The sequence below is a fragment of the Rutidosis leptorrhynchoides genome, chromosome 3, assembly GCF_046630445.1.
Source record: "Rutidosis leptorrhynchoides isolate AG116_Rl617_1_P2 chromosome 3, CSIRO_AGI_Rlap_v1, whole genome shotgun sequence".
Lineage (NCBI taxonomy): Eukaryota > Viridiplantae > Streptophyta > Magnoliopsida > Asterales > Asteraceae > Rutidosis > Rutidosis leptorrhynchoides.
The window spans coordinates 661,164,240-661,183,119 of NC_092335.1; the positions used below are offsets into that span (position 1 = coordinate 661,164,240).

The 18,880-nt window shown below is 34.7% G+C and overlaps 1 long non-coding RNA gene across 5 annotated transcripts; it reads right to left on the reverse strand.

Moving 5' to 3' along the window:
- Positions 1–4,801: 4,801 nt before the first annotated feature.
- Positions 4,802–17,303, reverse strand: LOC139899249 (uncharacterized). Of its 5 annotated transcripts, XR_011777398.1 has the most exons (10): positions 17,184–17,303; positions 16,919–17,080; positions 16,715–16,834; positions 15,990–16,147; positions 15,196–15,375; positions 15,052–15,131; positions 14,554–14,740; positions 13,998–14,075; positions 5,484–5,542; positions 4,802–4,995 (listed from the first exon to the last, which is right to left on the reverse strand). It is a non-coding gene; the product is annotated as an uncharacterized lncRNA (long non-coding RNA). The 5 variants fall into 5 exon arrangements; XR_011777396.1 differs by lacking the exon at positions 15,052–15,131; XR_011777395.1 differs by having other exon boundaries at positions 14,554–15,131.
- Positions 17,304–18,880: the final 1,577 nt, after the last annotated feature.

Genomic DNA, 18,880 nt, shown 5'->3' on the forward strand with positions numbered 1-18,880 from the left:
CCCGATGATCGTCTTTCACTTTAACAATCAAGTGATCAATCACCCCGACCAGGTCTTGATTGTCAATTAGCATAATTCACCTTAGCACAATGTTGAAATCCCTTTGGCAAAATCACAAAGGCTGGAGCAAATTGCAGAGAATCAACAACCTATAAATGAGAGGTCATGCTCTCTATTTATAGTATTCGAAATATCCGTGGTCTGCGGATTGTTTAACTATCCGCGGAAACTTAGCGTATTAAACCGCAGTCTTTTATTAAGGCGGAAACATAACCGCTATACTTATTTTCAGCGGATATTCCACACCTTTTTATTATAGTTCGCGTAACTTCTGCTTTTGTCCTTTAGCCACTAAAATATACATATACAATACTATGTATATGATCAGTAAACTCACACTCAGGGATTGAGATAATTTTAATAAAAAAAACCCAAGCCCCCACCACTTATTCTCATTGATAATGTTTGTATGATTTATAGTGAATCATCGGATTCCATGGATGAAGAGTTAGAAGTTGTTACGGATAAGTGTGGGGAAATAAGTTAGAGATGGTAGGTGATCCAGATGTTGTCCTTGATCGGTCTATGAGAAATTTTTATAAGTGGATTCATTCAGACACATCTACCGATACAGAGTACATGATCGTTTGGTCTCACATATATCAAAGAAAGAAAAAGAAAAGTTGAATGAGTTTGTTAGGATGACTAGAGAAATGGATAATTGGTTGATCTCGAAGATTGGAAGTGGTATTAATAATTCTACTGGTGGCTCCCATGGCAAGAAGATGAGTGGAACCTACCATCCTGGAGTACAATGAGCGCGGGACCGATTCGTGTGCACGACTCGTTAATAAACATGCACGTGCCCTTGTAGAGTTTTTATAAATTCCTTTTATTTATTTTCTATTTATTTTTGTGTGTTTACATTTGTTTGAAAAACTTAAAAATTTTAAAAAAGCCCTGACTGTTCGGGAAAACAACTTAATAGATATTTATAACAGTAAGGTAAAAAAATTAAAAAAGACCAGAAATCCGTTCAGATGAAATCTCACGATCGGAACCCCTATTTTCGCGGTTGCGAGTCTAGATTGGCGGACATAAAAGTTCCTTTATATTCTTTTGTGTTTTTAGTTAGTACAGGGAAGCGTGGCTATTCGGAAATGTTCGTAGATTAGCATTCAGTTCGACGAAGTGCTTGTTGAAATTTTCTTTAGCGATAACAATTTTTGACTCATGACTGGGTATTTCTATCTCTCGTTACACTCTTGTCCTCTCGATTTTATTATTTTATCTGATTTCATGTAAATGATGGCATTACATGATCTTAAGTCTAGAGGGAGGTAAATTCTCGTTGACTTCTTTTTGAACGATTATCACCTATTTTTTTAAAAAAAAAATCGAGTATTTTTGTTAGATTATAAAATGTTTTGGTAAAAAGTAGGCCATGACTTGCTAGGTCTTCTGGCTTGACTGTGTTATCTCTCCTAACAAGGATACGTATACGCAACCCACCTTACCCTTATTTTTATGCAATATTTTTCGATAGACATTATTTAACGTTTGGAGGCCCGTAGTCCGAGGATGAACGGGAATCCTTCGAATTTATGGGAATTCCTATGTAGGTCACGTAATTAAGTTCTCGTGTTATCCGGTTATCGGAGGTTACATAGCACGGTCAGAAACCAGACCATGTGCCAAACCCAAAACTTCTAGGGCGATCTTCACTATTTCTCCCAACAAGGATAGTGATTGCACATGACCACTTTAACCCTATTTTTATGCATGCAACCAACGTAGCCTTAATGATCACGTATTTAATCTTAAGTTATTACGATAACCCGAGCGGAAATTCTATTCTTAAATAGGTCACTTGAATTCCATTCGAGTATTAACAATTTCTTGTTCATCGCGTCCCTTTTCACCCGAGTGGTAGTTTACCGAACAAATTAATTGGATTGTATTGTTAGTCATTACCAGGTTAGCAGTGGTTGACACACACTCACACACTTCACTTTAACAATTACTTTCTCATTGCCTTCCTTTCGCCCGAAAGGTAGTTTATCGAGTTAGTAATTGTTTTTGTTGTTGTTCATTACCAGAACAGCCGAAAAAGACACATTACACAATTCACAACTTCTTGTATCTTACTCATCTCGCTCCTTTTAATCGGGAGTAATTTTGTTAGAGCTTGATACTTGTATCGTGTCACAATTCTAAAACTAAGGAGTCGATGTGGATGATACCTTCCATTACCAAAATAAATGGTTAACCCGTAAACTTAAGAGCCTTTTGGGGCTAAAACCAAAATAAGAGTGTCACTTAGGGCCAAAGATAAGTACGTGGGAAACCATACTAAGTCACACGAGACTATAACCATGACCCTCCTTTCTTGTTGTGCATCCTATTCTATATCACAAGAATAGCCGACGTCAGCACACTTGATTTCATGGCAGTTGTCCAGAATATGAGGATAATGTGGATGGCGCACCCACCTTACAATTTAGTTTTACCCGTGTGAAGCATTTATTATTTTTGGAGTTCGAGTGTTTTATGATCGTTATAGAATTTTATTCGAGAAGATATCTTGTCATTTGAAGATGTGTTGATTGCTTTTGATTTAGTCTTGCTTGAGGACAAGCAAGGTTCGAGTGTGGGAGAATTTGATATCGCTCCATTTAACATATATATTTAGTCGCGATATTGGTTTTCCAACATCATCGTTTCAAGTATATTTGAAGATTATTTGGATTGCATTTTATTGAAAGTGTTGATTTATGGCAGCAAGATTTCAGCTCTAAAGTGCCCTTAAGTGTTTACAGGGCATTATGTTTGATTTTCAGCTACTCACGGGCATTTATCCCGGGTAAACTATGAGATCTTACCTGTGAGTATGGATATAGGTAAAATTGTACCTGCCGAAGAATCACGGGCTATTCGTGGGTATGCACTATCTGTAACGGGTAAAACTCGATCCGTGAATCTATAAAACTAATTTAACTTAACCACGATAATAAGCATACGATTTTTAAGATTAAATAATTTATTACATGTACTGGGATAATAAAATACTACTGTATATAATAAAACACATATATAAAAAAAAAAATATATATATAACTTTCCTACGAGTATCATTTTACATACATTTCTAAGGATTTGCAATTGTGACCTTGTTTAAATTAGTAAAATTGTATATTTTTAAAAGTTGGGGGTAGAGGGTATATGCGGGTTACGGAAATATTACCCGTTGACGAGTACAAAAGGGCCCGACTGGTAAAAAAATTTATTGATGTGCTGGTACCAATATTAGAAAGGTAAATGTGGATGAGGCGCTGATCCTATAGATCCGTGAAATATCCCAAGAGTAAGAAAGTCCTTCCTCCCAATGTTCTATTGGCAGAGAGATTGCTTCCAAAATGACCCCGGCCTAAAATTAGGTAAAAAAAAAAAATTAAAAAATGAGTCGCCATGAAAATGGTAGAATTAAATTTCAATGAATTTTAAAACCTATCTAAAATTCAATTTAGGCTTTAAGCAATAATTAAGTCGCCAATAAATCGATGCTTACTGTTGCCTGGATTAATAGAGCCAAATTGAATAGTGTAAATTATAAATGAAAACTAAGCGGAAAGTTTGAATATGTCTGAAAAAAAAATTAAAATGATGAATTCACGTTTAATGCAAGTTTACTTGATGTAACGGTGATTTAAGAATGATGATAGCTTAATTATAGTGTAAGGCTTCCTTCTAAATGAAGGGGATGTTATCCCTTTACAGTCTTAAGGATCCATGTACAAAATGATGTTTAGGAGCATTTTGGTCATTTTGACCACTAAAGGGTAAAATGATAATCAACCACAAGTTACATCAATTATTCTAGACCTAACAATGCTAGATTAAAAATATCCATATCTAAAAAAGCAAAAAAGTATCCATAGGTAGGTTTATTAAAAAGGAGGGTCGCGAAGACTTTTTCATGTCATCTATATATATATATATATATATATATATATATTTTTTTTTTTTTTTTTTTTTTTTTTTTTTTTGAAAGGCAACAAACTATTGTATTAGAACAATAAAGTAGTACACATCAAGCAAAGAGTAGGATGCTTGAGAGTTTGAAGGTACAAACATGAAAGAGCCTAGATCAGTAATCCCTGGACAAGCTAAATACAAACAGGAGAGCTATAAACAAAACTACATTGAACCCGAAGACACCATTACAAAATCGATCAGCGGCAAAAAGTCTTGAGTCAACCATGATCATCATAAACATTAGGATGCAAGAGCCATTGGTTCCAATCTATGTCTAGCTTCCTTGACCGATTGGTTATCCATAGGTAGCTTTTAACTTGGATTTCGTTTAACGCCATCGGAACCGTCCAACTATTTTTTCCGAACACTTTTGAGTTGCGATTTTTCCAAATTGTATATCCGGTAACCCATTCAATAGCCTGATAAATTTTGCACAACGAGCTTAAGCTAACACCACTATTCTTACCTTGAAACATGTCATGTAGACCGGAATAGTTTATGTTTTTTTTGTTCCACCAACTAGAAACACGATCCCATAATTCCCTAGCGAAACTGCACGAGAGTATCATGTGATCGACAGTTTCCAAATGGTTGTTGCAAACGGGGCAATGGATCGAATCTAGATCGATGCCTCATTTGTCAAGTTCCACTCGAACCGGCAATCTTTTCAATTTAGTTCTCCAAATAAAGAGTCCAACTGTGACACCGCTAAATTTTTTTTTTTTTTTACGTGGCGGAAGCATTAATTTTAAATAAACAATTTCAATAACATAAACATATTTAATTACATATTCAAATTATTTGACGGCTAAAATTAAACTAATACATCTGGTGTCACGTGACATTATAACAAAATTCAGTTTTAACGAAAAAGACACATCAGAGTTTCTTCATAGTCCAACATAACATCATCATGCCCGTCTGCTCCCCCAAAACACGATATCTACAAATGCTAATAACCTGCAGGGAGGAGATGGAGGGGAATTAGCACGAAACTAAGTGACTAACTACAGACAATAGTATACAGGAACCTTCATACTAATCATGTCACTGAATCTAACACACAAACATCACCCAAGTGCCGTCTACAGAGACTCTGGCGGCTCGGCCAAACCATTAACCACCAGTTGATCAGACTAGGGCTTACCAGAAATTCCTCCACCACCGTATGTATATATATATAATCCTCACGCGACGAACGCGTCATTCACATATATATACACCACGATTGTCTAGGCAACCACATGAAGAACCCAACCCGCAGGTTGATCTCTCCTACCGAGGCAACCATACAATAAGGACGCACTGGGTTCCAACAGACAAGCATCAACTAACATGCAGTCATCACAACATACTAACTAACCATAGTAGCAAGTATATCTAACAAACATGACAATCATAACATAACATGCTACTCTATACTATATACTCCAGTTAGTCCCACTCACCAAATACCAGCAACCAGCTCAGATAATCTACTACTGAGCGGCTTCCTTATCCTTAGCACCTGAACATAAGGCAAATCAAGTTAGTTGCTGTCCGTTAACACCAAACAATACAGTACAGAAATTTTTGTATCAAAAAGCGCTCGCTAAAAATTTCTACTTAACACTTATGCATTTTCAAAATTTAAATCCTGATCATCAATATACAAACGGGCAGCATAACGGCTAAAAATCAACACTTAGTAAAATATTTCACTGCCAAAGACACTCGGTCGACTGTCTGACAGTCGGCCGACTGTCTACACTCACTCGGCCGAGTGTCTAGTCACTCGGTCGATGATCTCTCACAGACACACTCGGCCGTGGGTCATACACACTCGGTCGATGGTCGAGTCGGTCGGTCGAGTGTCTCGAGATACTCGGCCGACTGTGTTTATCTGCAGAAGCTTAAGAACAAAGCTACAGGTTTCACCCAAAATCAACCAATTCTTGCTCTAGAGCTCGATTACAACCTCAAAACTGACCAAATCGAAGACACTAAATATGTAGAAACACAAACCCACAAGATTTGGACTCAAACAACATCAAATCTAACCACTTTGACCCAAATTACCCATTTTGTAAAAACTTACACAAAACTCAAATCTCTCAAAGATTAAAGCATGAAATGCTATGATTCTTACCTTGTTAGAATCAGTAAATCACAAAGAACAAGATAGTAAGAAAGATTCGAGCTCAAGAACAAGGATTTAGATCTAGGGTTTGGTAGTTGGAAGGAATGAAGAACGAGGTGTGTTTTGGGAATAATCTGGAAAATGCAAGAAATGGGCACACTAGTCATCATATTTGGGTTTAATTCCCACACTGTGCAAAACACGAGTATTTATCATATCTTTCGTACATCATTTGGCAACCTAAACAAAGTCCAAATTAAATAAACAAACATGTTCTGTGACTCTTGTCACAAACTGGTCCTAACCAAATCATTAAATAATTATAATTATGAAACAAAAATAAAAGCATATGATAACTCAACACAACTTAAGGGTAAATTAGTAATCTTACAGCTAGGCCCGATTAAGGATGTTACAAATCTACCCCCTTAAGAAGATTCCGTCCTTAGAATCTGGTCAAGGTCAAACAACTGGGGATAGCGCGCCCTCATTAACTCCTCGGTTTCCCACGTCAAGTTGGAACCTAAACTGTGCCGACATTCCACTAATACCATTGGAATCTACTTCTTTCTTAACTTGGTGACTTTCTTGTCCACTATTTTAATCGGCTCTTCTACTAATTTCTTAGTCAAGTCAACTTTCAAATCTTTCAAGGGAAGAATCTGACTTTCATCGTCTACTTTACACTTTCTTTAATAACACACATTGAACGTGTTGTGAGTTCCTGCTAACTCTGATGGAAGATCTAAAACAACAGTTTGATCATTCAGAATTTCCTTGATCGGAAATGGCCCAATATACCTCGGTGCTAGTTTACCATGTTTACCAAAACTGATTACCCCTTTCCACGACGACACTTTCAGGTATACACGATCACCTACATTAAATATCACCGGACGTCTGCGCGGATCAGCATACATCTTTTGTCGGTCTCTGGCTGCTTTTAACTTCTCACGTGCAATTTCAACCTTTTCTGCAGTTATCTGAACAATTTTGGGACCTGCAAATTGTTTCTCACCAGCCTCTAACCAACACGTCGGAGTTCTACACTTACGACCATATAACATTTCATACGGCGGCATTCCGATACTCGAATGATACGAATTGTTGTAAGCAAACTCTATCAAAGGAAGATGTGAATCCCAAGAACCACCATATTCTAAGACACATGCTCTCAACATATCTTTCAATGTCTAAATTGTCGGTTCGCTTTGACCGTCTGTCTGTGGGTGATAAGCTGTACTTAGATTCACACGTGTACCCAGATTCTGTTGTAAACTATTCCAAAAGTTTGATACAAACCTAGTATCTCTATCGGAAACTATTGACATCGGTATACCCTGTCGACTAACGATCTCTTTCAATTATAAATATGCCAAATCACTCAACGAAACGGTTTCACGTGTAGCTAGAAAGTGAGCACTCTTCGTTAAACGATCCACTATCACCCAGATCATGTCATGTCCTTTCTGGGTTCGGGGTAACTTGGTTACAAAATCCATCGTTATATGATCCCATTTCCACTGAGAAATTTCTAACTGTCGTAGAGATCCATACGCTTTCTGATGTTCTGCTTTAACTTGCGCACAAATATGACATTTTTCGACGAAATTTGCAACATCTGTCTTCATTGTCAGTCACCAATACAACGTTTTCAAATCTCTATACATCTTAGTACTACCCAGATGCACTGTCAATCTCGATTTATGCGATGCAGTCAGGATTAAATCCCTCAAATCTCCAAGCATAGGCACCCAAATTCGGTCTTTATAGGTCTTTAATCCTCTAGAGTCATTCCATAGGTCAAATTTTCTTTTGGTCATTTGCTCAGTCTTTAGGTTTTCATCATTCAATGCTGCTAACTGAACAGTTTTCAATCGATCGATCAAGTCTGAAACTATCTCAATTCTCATAAATCTGACATTTTCGACTGTTTTCTTACGACTCAAAGCATCTGCGACCACATTTGCTTTACCCGGATGATACTTAATCTCACAATCGTAGTCTTTAATCAGTTCTTGCCATCGACGTTGACGCATATTCAATTCCTTCTGCGAAAAGATATACTGAATACTCTTATGATCTGTATAGATCTAACAATGCGTACCATACAAATAGTGTCTCCAAAGTTTCAAGGCAAAAACAACCGCAGCTAACTCTAAATCATGAGTAGGGTAGTTCGTTCATGATCTTTCAACTGTCGTGAAGCATATGCTATAACCTTATTTCTTTGCATCAAAACACAACCCAGACATGCGCATGACGCATCACAATAAACCACAAAATCTTCTGATCCCTCTGGTAGAGCTAAGACCGGCGCTTGACATAACAACTGCTTAAGAGTCTGAAAAGCCTTTTCTTGTTCATCAGTCCATCGAAAGACTACATCTTTTCTGGTTAGCTTATTCAGTGGACCTGCTATTTTATAGATGTCTTTAATAAACCGGCGGTAATAAACTGCTAAACCCAGAAAACTCTTGATTTCTGTCGGCGTTTTCGGCGAGTTCCAATTCATGACAGCCTCTATTTTAGACTGATCCACTTTGATACCCTGTTCACAAATTACATGACCTAGAAACTGTACTTCTCGCAACCAAAATTCACACTTGGAGAACTTAGCGTACAGCTGTTTCTGTTTCAGAAGTTCTAACACTAATCTCAGATGTGTAGCATGATCCTTCTCGGTTTTCGAATATATCAAAATATCATCTATGAAAACAATCACAAACTTGTCGAGATACTGACGACACACTCTGTTCATTTGATCCATAAACACTGCTGGCGCGTTTGTTAACCCAAATGGCATAACTAGAAACTCATAGTGGCCATATCTGGTTCTAAACGTTATTTTCGGTATATCGATCTCTGCAACACCCCTAAACGTAAATCAATCTATGAAAAGTAGGAAGCACCCTGTAACTGATCAAATAAATCATCTATTCTTGGTAATGGATACTTATTCTTGATTGTTCTCTTATTCAAGTCGCGGTAATCTATACACATTCTAAGCGATCCATCCTTCTTTTTTACAAACAACACAGGAGCACCCCACGGTGAAGAACTTGGTCGGATAAACCCCTTATCTAACAGCTCATGAATCCGAGACATCATTTCTCGGATTTCTGACGGAGCTAATCTGTAAGGAGCTTTTGCAACTGGCGTAACACCTGAAACTAAATCAATTTTATACTCTACTTCACGTACTGGAGGTAACCCTGGTAAATCATTTGGAAACACTTCTGGAAATTCAGACACAACTGGAATGTCGGTCACCTGCCTCTTTTCTTTCTTAACATCAATTACGTAAGCTAAGAACGAATCACACCCTTTCGATATTGCTTTCTGAGCTTTCATTAGGGAAACCATAGGGAAGTTAAATCCATTGCGCTCTCCCCTAGCTATCACTCGGGATCCATCGGCCAACCCGGCCAAACAGAACCTTTTCTGAAAGCAAGATTTCCACGATTAGCACCCAACCCCCCGTCCCCACCGTAAATGCTACTGACGATCTTGACCCAAAAAGCATTGGTTTCGGTTCGAAACCGCCACCACCATTTACCCAATAAAGCTAGGTTTTTAGCTTTAAGAGACCCGATATTTAATCCGCCCATCTCATAAGGTGAAAGTATGGAGTTCCAATTTACCCAACAAATTTTATTATTATCACCCGACCCGCCCCAAAAAAATTTACGTCTCATACCTTCAAGCAAGTCAATGACGCCCGCTGGAGCACGGAATAGGGAGAAAGCGTACAACGAGAGACTACTAAGAACCGATTTTATAAGGGTAACCCGACCACCGAAGGACATCGATTTCGCTTTCCAATCCGATAACCTACCACGAATTTTATCTATAAAAGGATCCCAATCTTTTATTTTTTTCATCCGTAAATCAATCAGGAGGCCGAGATAGGTCATGGGAAATTCTCCTGTATTGCAACCGAGAGACGAAGCCATATTTTCTATAGAAACCTTGATACACCAACCCCATATAAACAACTTTTTGCAACGTTTACCTTGAGTCCCGAGATTTTTTTCGAAACACTTTAGAAGTTTCATGAGGCACCTTGTATTATTTCGACTCCATTCTCCAAAAAACACGGTGTCATTCGCATATTGGAGATGTGACACTATGAATTTGTTCGTCCCGATTTCAACTCCTTTCAACATCCCCTTTTCGATAGTTCTTTTTGTTAGAAGGCCGAGACCTTCTGCGGCAAGAATGAAGAGGTATGGGGAAAGAGGGTCTCCTTGCCTTAAGCCCCTTTTTAGTTTGAATTCTTTGGTAGGAGATCCGTTGACGAGTACAGAGATGGAATCAGACTTTAGGCACGCTTCTATCCACGACCTGCATTTGACTCCAAATCACATTAATTCTAAGACCGCAAGTAGGTATTGCCAATTCAACGAGTCAAATGCTTTCTCAAAATCCGCCTTAAAAATTAAACTCTTACGCTTCTGACTCTTTAATTCCTCTACTACTTCATTTGCAACCAAAATACCATCCATGATATAACGGCCTTTGATAAAAGCACTTTGTCGTTTCCAACAAGTTTTGCGATCACTTTTTTGAGTCGATTGGCGAGCATCTTTGCAACTATTTTTTAGTAACTTCCAATCAAACTAATGGGTCGATAGTCGCCTAACCCCATAGGACATTTCTTCTTTGGAATCAAAGTATGGAAAGAAGCATTACACCCATTAGAAAACGCGTTGCTCGACCAAAACCAATCTAACGCCGCTATAAGATCATCCTTTATAAGCCACCAAATTTTTTTGAAAAAAAGAAGATTGAAACCGTCCGGGCCCGGGGCCTTTGAGTCGATACAATCCTTAAGGGCTAACCAAATTTCTGCTTCTGTGAATTTTGATTCCAGCATGTCAGCCTCGACTGCACTGATAGACTTAAACCGAAGTTCCTCAAGGCTACCGAAAACAGGTCTTGTCTCAGATTCATGCTCTAACAAATTTTTGTAGAAACTAAAAATCTCAGACTTGATTTCTGAGGGGTTTTCCTGCCACAGGCCATTTATATATAGGCCTCGGATCCTGCACTTGTTTAACTTCCGTTTATAGATGAGTGGAAAAATTTTGTGTTGTCATCACCCTCGGACGCCCACTTTATTTTAGCTTTCTGCTTCAGCATTTGACCTTTTTCTCGATCTTTTTGTAACCACATATTTCTACCTCTTATCCAAGCCTCTCTATCATCGTTGTTTAAACCCGTTGATTCAGTATAGTTTTGATGAGATCCGTGCGTTTTTTGAGTAAAGGTTAAACTACAAGAAAAAATGAATTTTTGTGACGAGGGCTATTGGTCACTCATAACACTAAATTGGTCACAAAATTAAGTTAATGACCAAAATAGATTAGTCACTACGTCACAAAACATTATTAGAGACCAAAATATTAAAATTGGTCACTATAGTGACCTTTTGTTTGGTCACTAATATCGTATAGTGATCAACATTGTCGTGATGACTTTTTTAATGGTAACTAAATAGCATTCTTAGTGACTAAATAATAAGTCGTCATTACAAGATCGTCACAAATGATCATTTTTTTATAGCAATATCTTTACTTAGATGGATATATTAACCCTTATATGCTAAAAGAGATTAGAACTTGTGTAGTTTTAGTTAAAACTAGTGTTCGAACCCTCGCTTCGCGCCGGGGTTCGGTTTTCAATGTATTGTATTGCGTTTAGTTTGTAAAATTATTTCGTGGCTAACGATGATATCGTTGAAGCGCAACTCGAGTCGAACTAAAAGGTATAATCCGTGAAAGATTTAAATGTTATTTTAAATTAACAATATATGTACATCTCCGCGTTTCACTATAGAATTGTCGACTTTTAAAAATTTAACGCAAAATTGACGTGTATGAGAAGTACCTCAAATATTTAGCGTTTTTTAAAATTGTTAGTTACAGTGTGCTCCTAAAATTGTTTCGAGTTTAACGATGGTGTCAGAAAAATTTAACTCGGTGCGAGCGAGAAGATATGGTCCGTTGAATATTTGGGTGTAGTTTTTTTAAATTTTTTTATGAAAATGAGTATTTGACACTTTAACCCTTGTTTGGGGGTCGATTTTAATATTTGAACAAACTATGGGGGCTTTTTTTTTAAAAAAAAGGTGGAAAAAGGGGAAAAAAGTGAAAGAACGAAAGCACCCCTGGTGACTGTTAATCGTTTTTGTCAATTAGGTAGTATATAAAGTATGTAGTCGATTTATAATGAATGAGAAGTTTAATGGTTAAAGTATAAAATCTTAAAAGTTTGGGAGAAGGTTGTAAAAAAAAATAAAGTTAACTATTATATGTTTTTTTGAGTCTAAAATGTAAGTAAGTAAAAGAGTGGGGTAGTTTGTAAAAATGTTGGGGTTACTATTCATTTGGACAATGCCTTTTAGATATAAGGTATAATTGATTGTATTTTTGAGTTTGCGCTCACAATACACCCGGTCCCTCAACTTCCGTTATATTTACACAACAACCCCTAAAGTTTACACTTTCTCAGGGATAAAAAGTGTAAATATATAATTATATTAAAATAAAAGAAAATAATTCCACCCAAATTTATAACGGACCCTATCTTCTCGCTCGGTGCGAGTTAAATTTTTCCAAGATCACCGTTCAACTCGAAAAAAACTCACGAACCCAACGGGACTAACTATACGCGAAACGGACACTTCTCAAAAAACGCTAAACACAACGACAACCCGTATCTTTCCGCTCGCTGCGAGTTAAATTTTTTCGACATGAGCGTCATACTCGAAATAATTTTACGAACAAAACGATAAAAAGTACGTTTGAAACGGACACTTTTTAAAAACGCTAAAAACGACAGCTCGTATCTTCCTGCTCGCCGCGAGTTATATTTTTTCGCCACCACCGTCAGACTCGAAATAATTTTATCAACAAAACGAAACTAACTACGTTCGAACCGGACAGATTTTAAAAAACAGTAAAGACGACAACACCACCAACGGCGCTTAACACATAAACCGTTTTCTCTTCTGTAAATACATAAAACTACGTTAAATATGAATACGCAGGCCGAAAGCCCCCGCAGCATCGCGCGGGCCGGACCCGAACTAGTTACTATATATACTAAACTAGATTTAAGAGTCCGTGCGTTGCACGGCAGCTCTAAAAATTAGTATTTGTATGCGTTATTATTGGCACCGAAGACCTGTATTAGACAATGACGAAAGGACGAATAAATGAAAGAAACTAATCATTTGTAAATCATAAAAGTTGCACGGTTCAAAGTTTATAAACTAATCAAACTGTCAAAATGATGAGAGAAACTAAAATAGTCATTTGGCTACATGTTTAACTTCAATAAACAAATTTAGAAAGGGTGCTGATGTGTAAATTGTAAACTACATAATTTTAGTAGAGGTAGACCACAAGTTGAACATCAATTACCGCATAATGCATTTCGACCTACAAAGGAAAAAAATGAGTAACTTAAGTTTCATTGATTAATTAAACCTTTGTTAATATCAAAGGCTTGTTATACCATTTGTGTCATAAAAAGTCATGAAAGTTGGCTATTACAAGTTGATGCATACATACTTTTAACATAATACCATTATTTTCAATCTGGTAATACATATTAATACATACATACATATTTATGCACCGAAATGTTTAGTGAAATTCTACTTTCTTAAAATATAGTTTTAAACCATTTTTTAAAATTGACTAATGTCTATTAATAATAGCATAACCTCAGGTAAGAAGCTAGATACGTTTATTAGAGTTATAGTTTGAATATAAATCATATGTACGATAAAACATATTAAAAAGTAGATGATGGAAAGTTTTAAAAAACATACCTCCAATCAACTACACCTTCCCACTCATAATAAGATCAACATCCATTAGCCCACGTCGTTGAAGCTCTGTTGAAAATCCTGATATTGAATTGTAAAATGTTGTTGTAAGTAATAGCTCAAGTGTCACTTTTCTTATTCTCTGTTATATGTTGTGTCAGTTGTAATCATTAAAAAGCTAAACCAACACATAAGAAAAATTGAATATGAAATTATAACGCACATTTACTAAAATACAATTGCATGTTTCAAAGAACAAACGGATTCTTTTGCAATTTAAACATACAAAGAAATATAAAGGTAACTTTATAAAAAGGAACACTTATCAAGTAGTCATTCTACATTTGAAAACCAAGTTTGGGAATAGGCTTTAAATCATCGGAGTCAAAGGCCTTTACTGTATATAGCAAACAACTGGCCATGAAATATGTAATACTATGGGCGGGTCAGGAGGGCCATGTAACATATTGAAACGAAACGATTAAATTATCAAAAACGAAACGATTAAACATCAAGACATCAAACATCACTGCTACAAATCATAATCGAATAGAGATACCTAAAAACCTTTGCCAAAACGGTGGATCACAAGAATACGCTTTAACCTGCTCATCAAAACATTTGTGGTAATGAAGGTAATTACCAAAAGAATACGCTTTAACCCACTCATCAAACCGAAATGTGGTCGAACAGTGCTTGCAAACACGATTTTTTAATCACCTAAATCCCGATAAAATTTAGTACACCTGTAATAAAACATAATTAAAAAAAAAATAGTATACTAAGTAAAAAAAGTGAATGATGAATACAAAATCTTTGACAACTAACAAACTATATATAGATTAAAAAAACTATATGCAAATAACTAATCCGAAAGATGACGCTATATTAATTCATTTAAGTGTTCATTGAAATAAAATGCACACAACAAAAAGAAGAACAAATGGGTCATAAATACGCATTTGTTGGTTATTACATTTATCACCTAAATGGGTTATAAATTCCCACTTATAACCAAAACATGATAAATACTCATTTATAATTTGTCAAGACTTACAAACTTATGTAAATCGATATAGTCAACGTGTTGACATTAATCATCACCCATCTTGACACTATTCAGCCAAAATGGATCAACTGCCATATAGTCATCAAATCAATATGTAAACATAAAAGAGGTTATGTGAATCAAAGATATTACCTTAGATGATGTAATGCATTAATAAGTATGCACTAATAAGTTATTAATTGATCCAAGTTCCTGTTCGGTTTCATAACACATTGCTGATATATCCGTGAATCTGCAGCTGTGTTCGTGGTCTGCACATTGCGATGCAAACTCTACAGCCTTCTCATGTTAGATGGTTAAGTTAGTCATGACCTGCACATTGGGTGATGGCTTAGTTAAATAACAATCATCAAAAAACTACAAAATACAGATTGAGTATATATGGATCCAAATAGATTGTTGTTCCTGGTTTAATAAACAAACTCGAATAAACTGAATTCAATTTGATCGGGTTAACAATGACATACTTCAAGTAAACAGAACATAAAAGCACATAAATACATACAAATATAAATACATACCAATAAAAAGAAATCAAGATTGCCCTTTTTTCAATGTTGGCTAGTTATCAGGTGTTGCAACAAAGAAAGAAAAAATGTAAAAAACTTATGAGATTAATGAGTAGTAATTATAAAATGCATTCCAACATAATAAAAACAACCTAAATAAAACCAAAATGGATGTAGTACTTGATCCTAACTTAAATTTACATATATATTGATGACTGTTATTAACATGTTTTAACTAACACATAATATAATGTTAGTTATAACATAATTAATGTAACTCAGTTAATTACAACAAGTAAACAATAAAGTATACATAAATTGAAAAGGAAATGATCATAAGTAAATTAAGTTGTGTACGTTTATGATCTCACCATTTTAATGTAATGTGCTTAATAGTAAAGTTTAAAAAGTTCTAACCATTATCGTTTGTACACGAAGTTGGTGCGTTGATTTTGATCAATCTCGGCAAATGGTGATCTATTTTTTCTCTTATTCATTGGCGTGCAAGCGTCATTCTTTGTTGCGTTGCAGCGATGATTTTGTAGATGAAGAATCCATGTATGTAGTTTGTAACCCTAACAAGAAAAAAAAAAAAAAAATACTTCAACTTACAATTACTAAGGTGATGAAAGCCACTCAAATACACATAGCAAGATGTTTAACATCGAGTTATGTAATGAAAGCCACTCAGATACACATAGCAAGCCGAGTTAGGAACATAATAAACAAAATAGTTGAACTTCACAAATCAAACTAACTTATATACTTGAATGGGTGAAATATGTTGCAAAGAAAGAAACAAAATAGTTGATTCAGGTCTCTTAAATATGCTGTATGCATATAACAATTGAAATGATAATTTGATCATGACTGAGAAAAACACATTGTATATGCATATAATAGTTCTACAATTTTTTTCCTTTAAAAAAAGGTTCTCATTTTTTTATTTTTTTTTTAAAAACACAAATAATTACCATTATCCACAAATTCCTATAAAAAATGTGTCACTAAGCATGATTCCTTATAAGGCCACATCTAAAAAACAATTCACAATACTGCAGACTGAGTACAGTTGTAAATAATATGTACACATTGATCGAGATAAACAAAGTGAGAAATTAATTGTGTCGAGTTCTGCTTACCAATAGAGTAGAAGTGAATGTTGCCTTGTGATGATTCAAGCTATCTTTAAGTTGCTCAACGTGTTGATTCTGTAAGTGTGATAATATCCCAAGCAAGTACAGTATAAACCCACACAGTCTCTGTTATAACAACAAAGGTTATCTATTGCAAGTACACATAGATATCCAATATTTAAAAAAAAAATAAACGAATTTAGCAATTACCAAGAGCGATGGCGGTGGTTTCTGATGAATCTCACGAACCCTAATTTAATTTCTGACGGGCAACCATAACGGTTACCACAGCAATAGCATAGGTTTTCGATATTGTCGACTGAAAACCTGATTTCTGGCAACAATCTCATCTGGCGAACAGACGATGAACACCTGCAATTACAATTTTTAATACCCATCAAAAACAAAACAGCAATCGATAGAGTGTGACGGGTGGTGGGACGTGGTGACGGTGGCGAGCAATTGAAGCGAGAACCTGGAGACGGTGGTTGGTGACGGACGGTGAAGGAGTTGTTGTAGCGATTAAAATTAGGTTAAAGATGGAGATCTCCTCATTCGGTTCTTCTTGCGTGATTTTCCCTTCAGGATTTGAGAGTGCCGGCGTGTATATTGGATAGGTTATTAGTGTTAATTGAGATTAACTATGGGATTAACACGTCAGCATAAAGGTATTATTATTAATATATATATATATATATATATATATATATATATATATATATATATATATATATATATAGATAGATAGATAGATAGATAGATAGATAGATAGATACAATATATACATATACATATATAGTTAAAGATGAAATGGAATGGTGCATTTCTATTGGTCGGTCACTATTCATTAATAGTGGTCGACCAATATTCACCTTTTTTTATCTTTTTTCTCCCAAATTTTTTTTATTTTTTTTTCGGATTCCTATTGCCCGAGCACTGTTCATCATTTTAATTTTTGTGTGTGCCTATTATGTCTTTATCATTTGAAGAAAGTTGATATGATAGTATACATAAATACATATATTCGCTATAACACGGTTTAAAATATATAATATTTTTAAATTTTTTTTTTAGTTAAATCGCTAGCACTTTTAAAGCAGCAGCACGCGAACCCCACCTTTCTTATTATAAACAAAAGATGTTAGTGTAAAGTCTAGAAAAAGAATGAGATACGCTTCAAACCAAGAAATCAACCAACTACACAACTTCCCTAAACAAACATGTTAGGAATTATAAATTCTAATAATATATATGTACATTGTGATTAACACATGTATTGTAAGGAGGATTAATATATGTGATGTGAAAGGAGGATTAATATGTGTGATATATATATATATATATATATATATATATATATATATATATATATATATATATATATATATATATATATATATATATATATATATATATATATATATATATATATATATATATATATAGTAATTGAGTCCAAGAATCATAAGTATGATGTATTAAGTACGGTTAACTCAATAAAATTTACCTATGTAATTTAATAGACTGGTAAAAAAGGTTAAAAATTATTATAGTAAAAATGAAAAAAATGAACCATATTAAATAAAAACGTCATAATAAATTTTAAGTAATTAATGATCAATAAATATATAAACCTTTCATCTTCCAAGTAACGTAAGTTATTTTTTTAGCCTATAAATATGTCACATATCCATTCTATTTTTCATATCAATCATATAAAAAAGCACACCATATTACTAATGATGTATTTTCAATTTGTTTTAAGATGGAAAGAAGAATAAATGAAATTTTCGAATATATATATATATATATATATATATATATATATATATATATATATATATATATATATATATATATATATATATATATATATATATATATATAGTAATATTATTATTATTATTATTATTATTATTATTAATAATAATCATAATATACGTTTGTTTATTTTTGTAGGTATTGAAGAAACAACAATTTCAAAATATTGTAAACCGCGGACAAGGCAAGAAGAAACGTGGTTGACTCTATGTTGGATCGATTCGTCTGAAGATCTCTTTTTAATGTTACTATTATGATATTATGATTATTATATTGTATATTTGTACAACTTATATGATTAATAATTAAGATTATGATTACTATTATGATTATAATTCATATAATAATTAT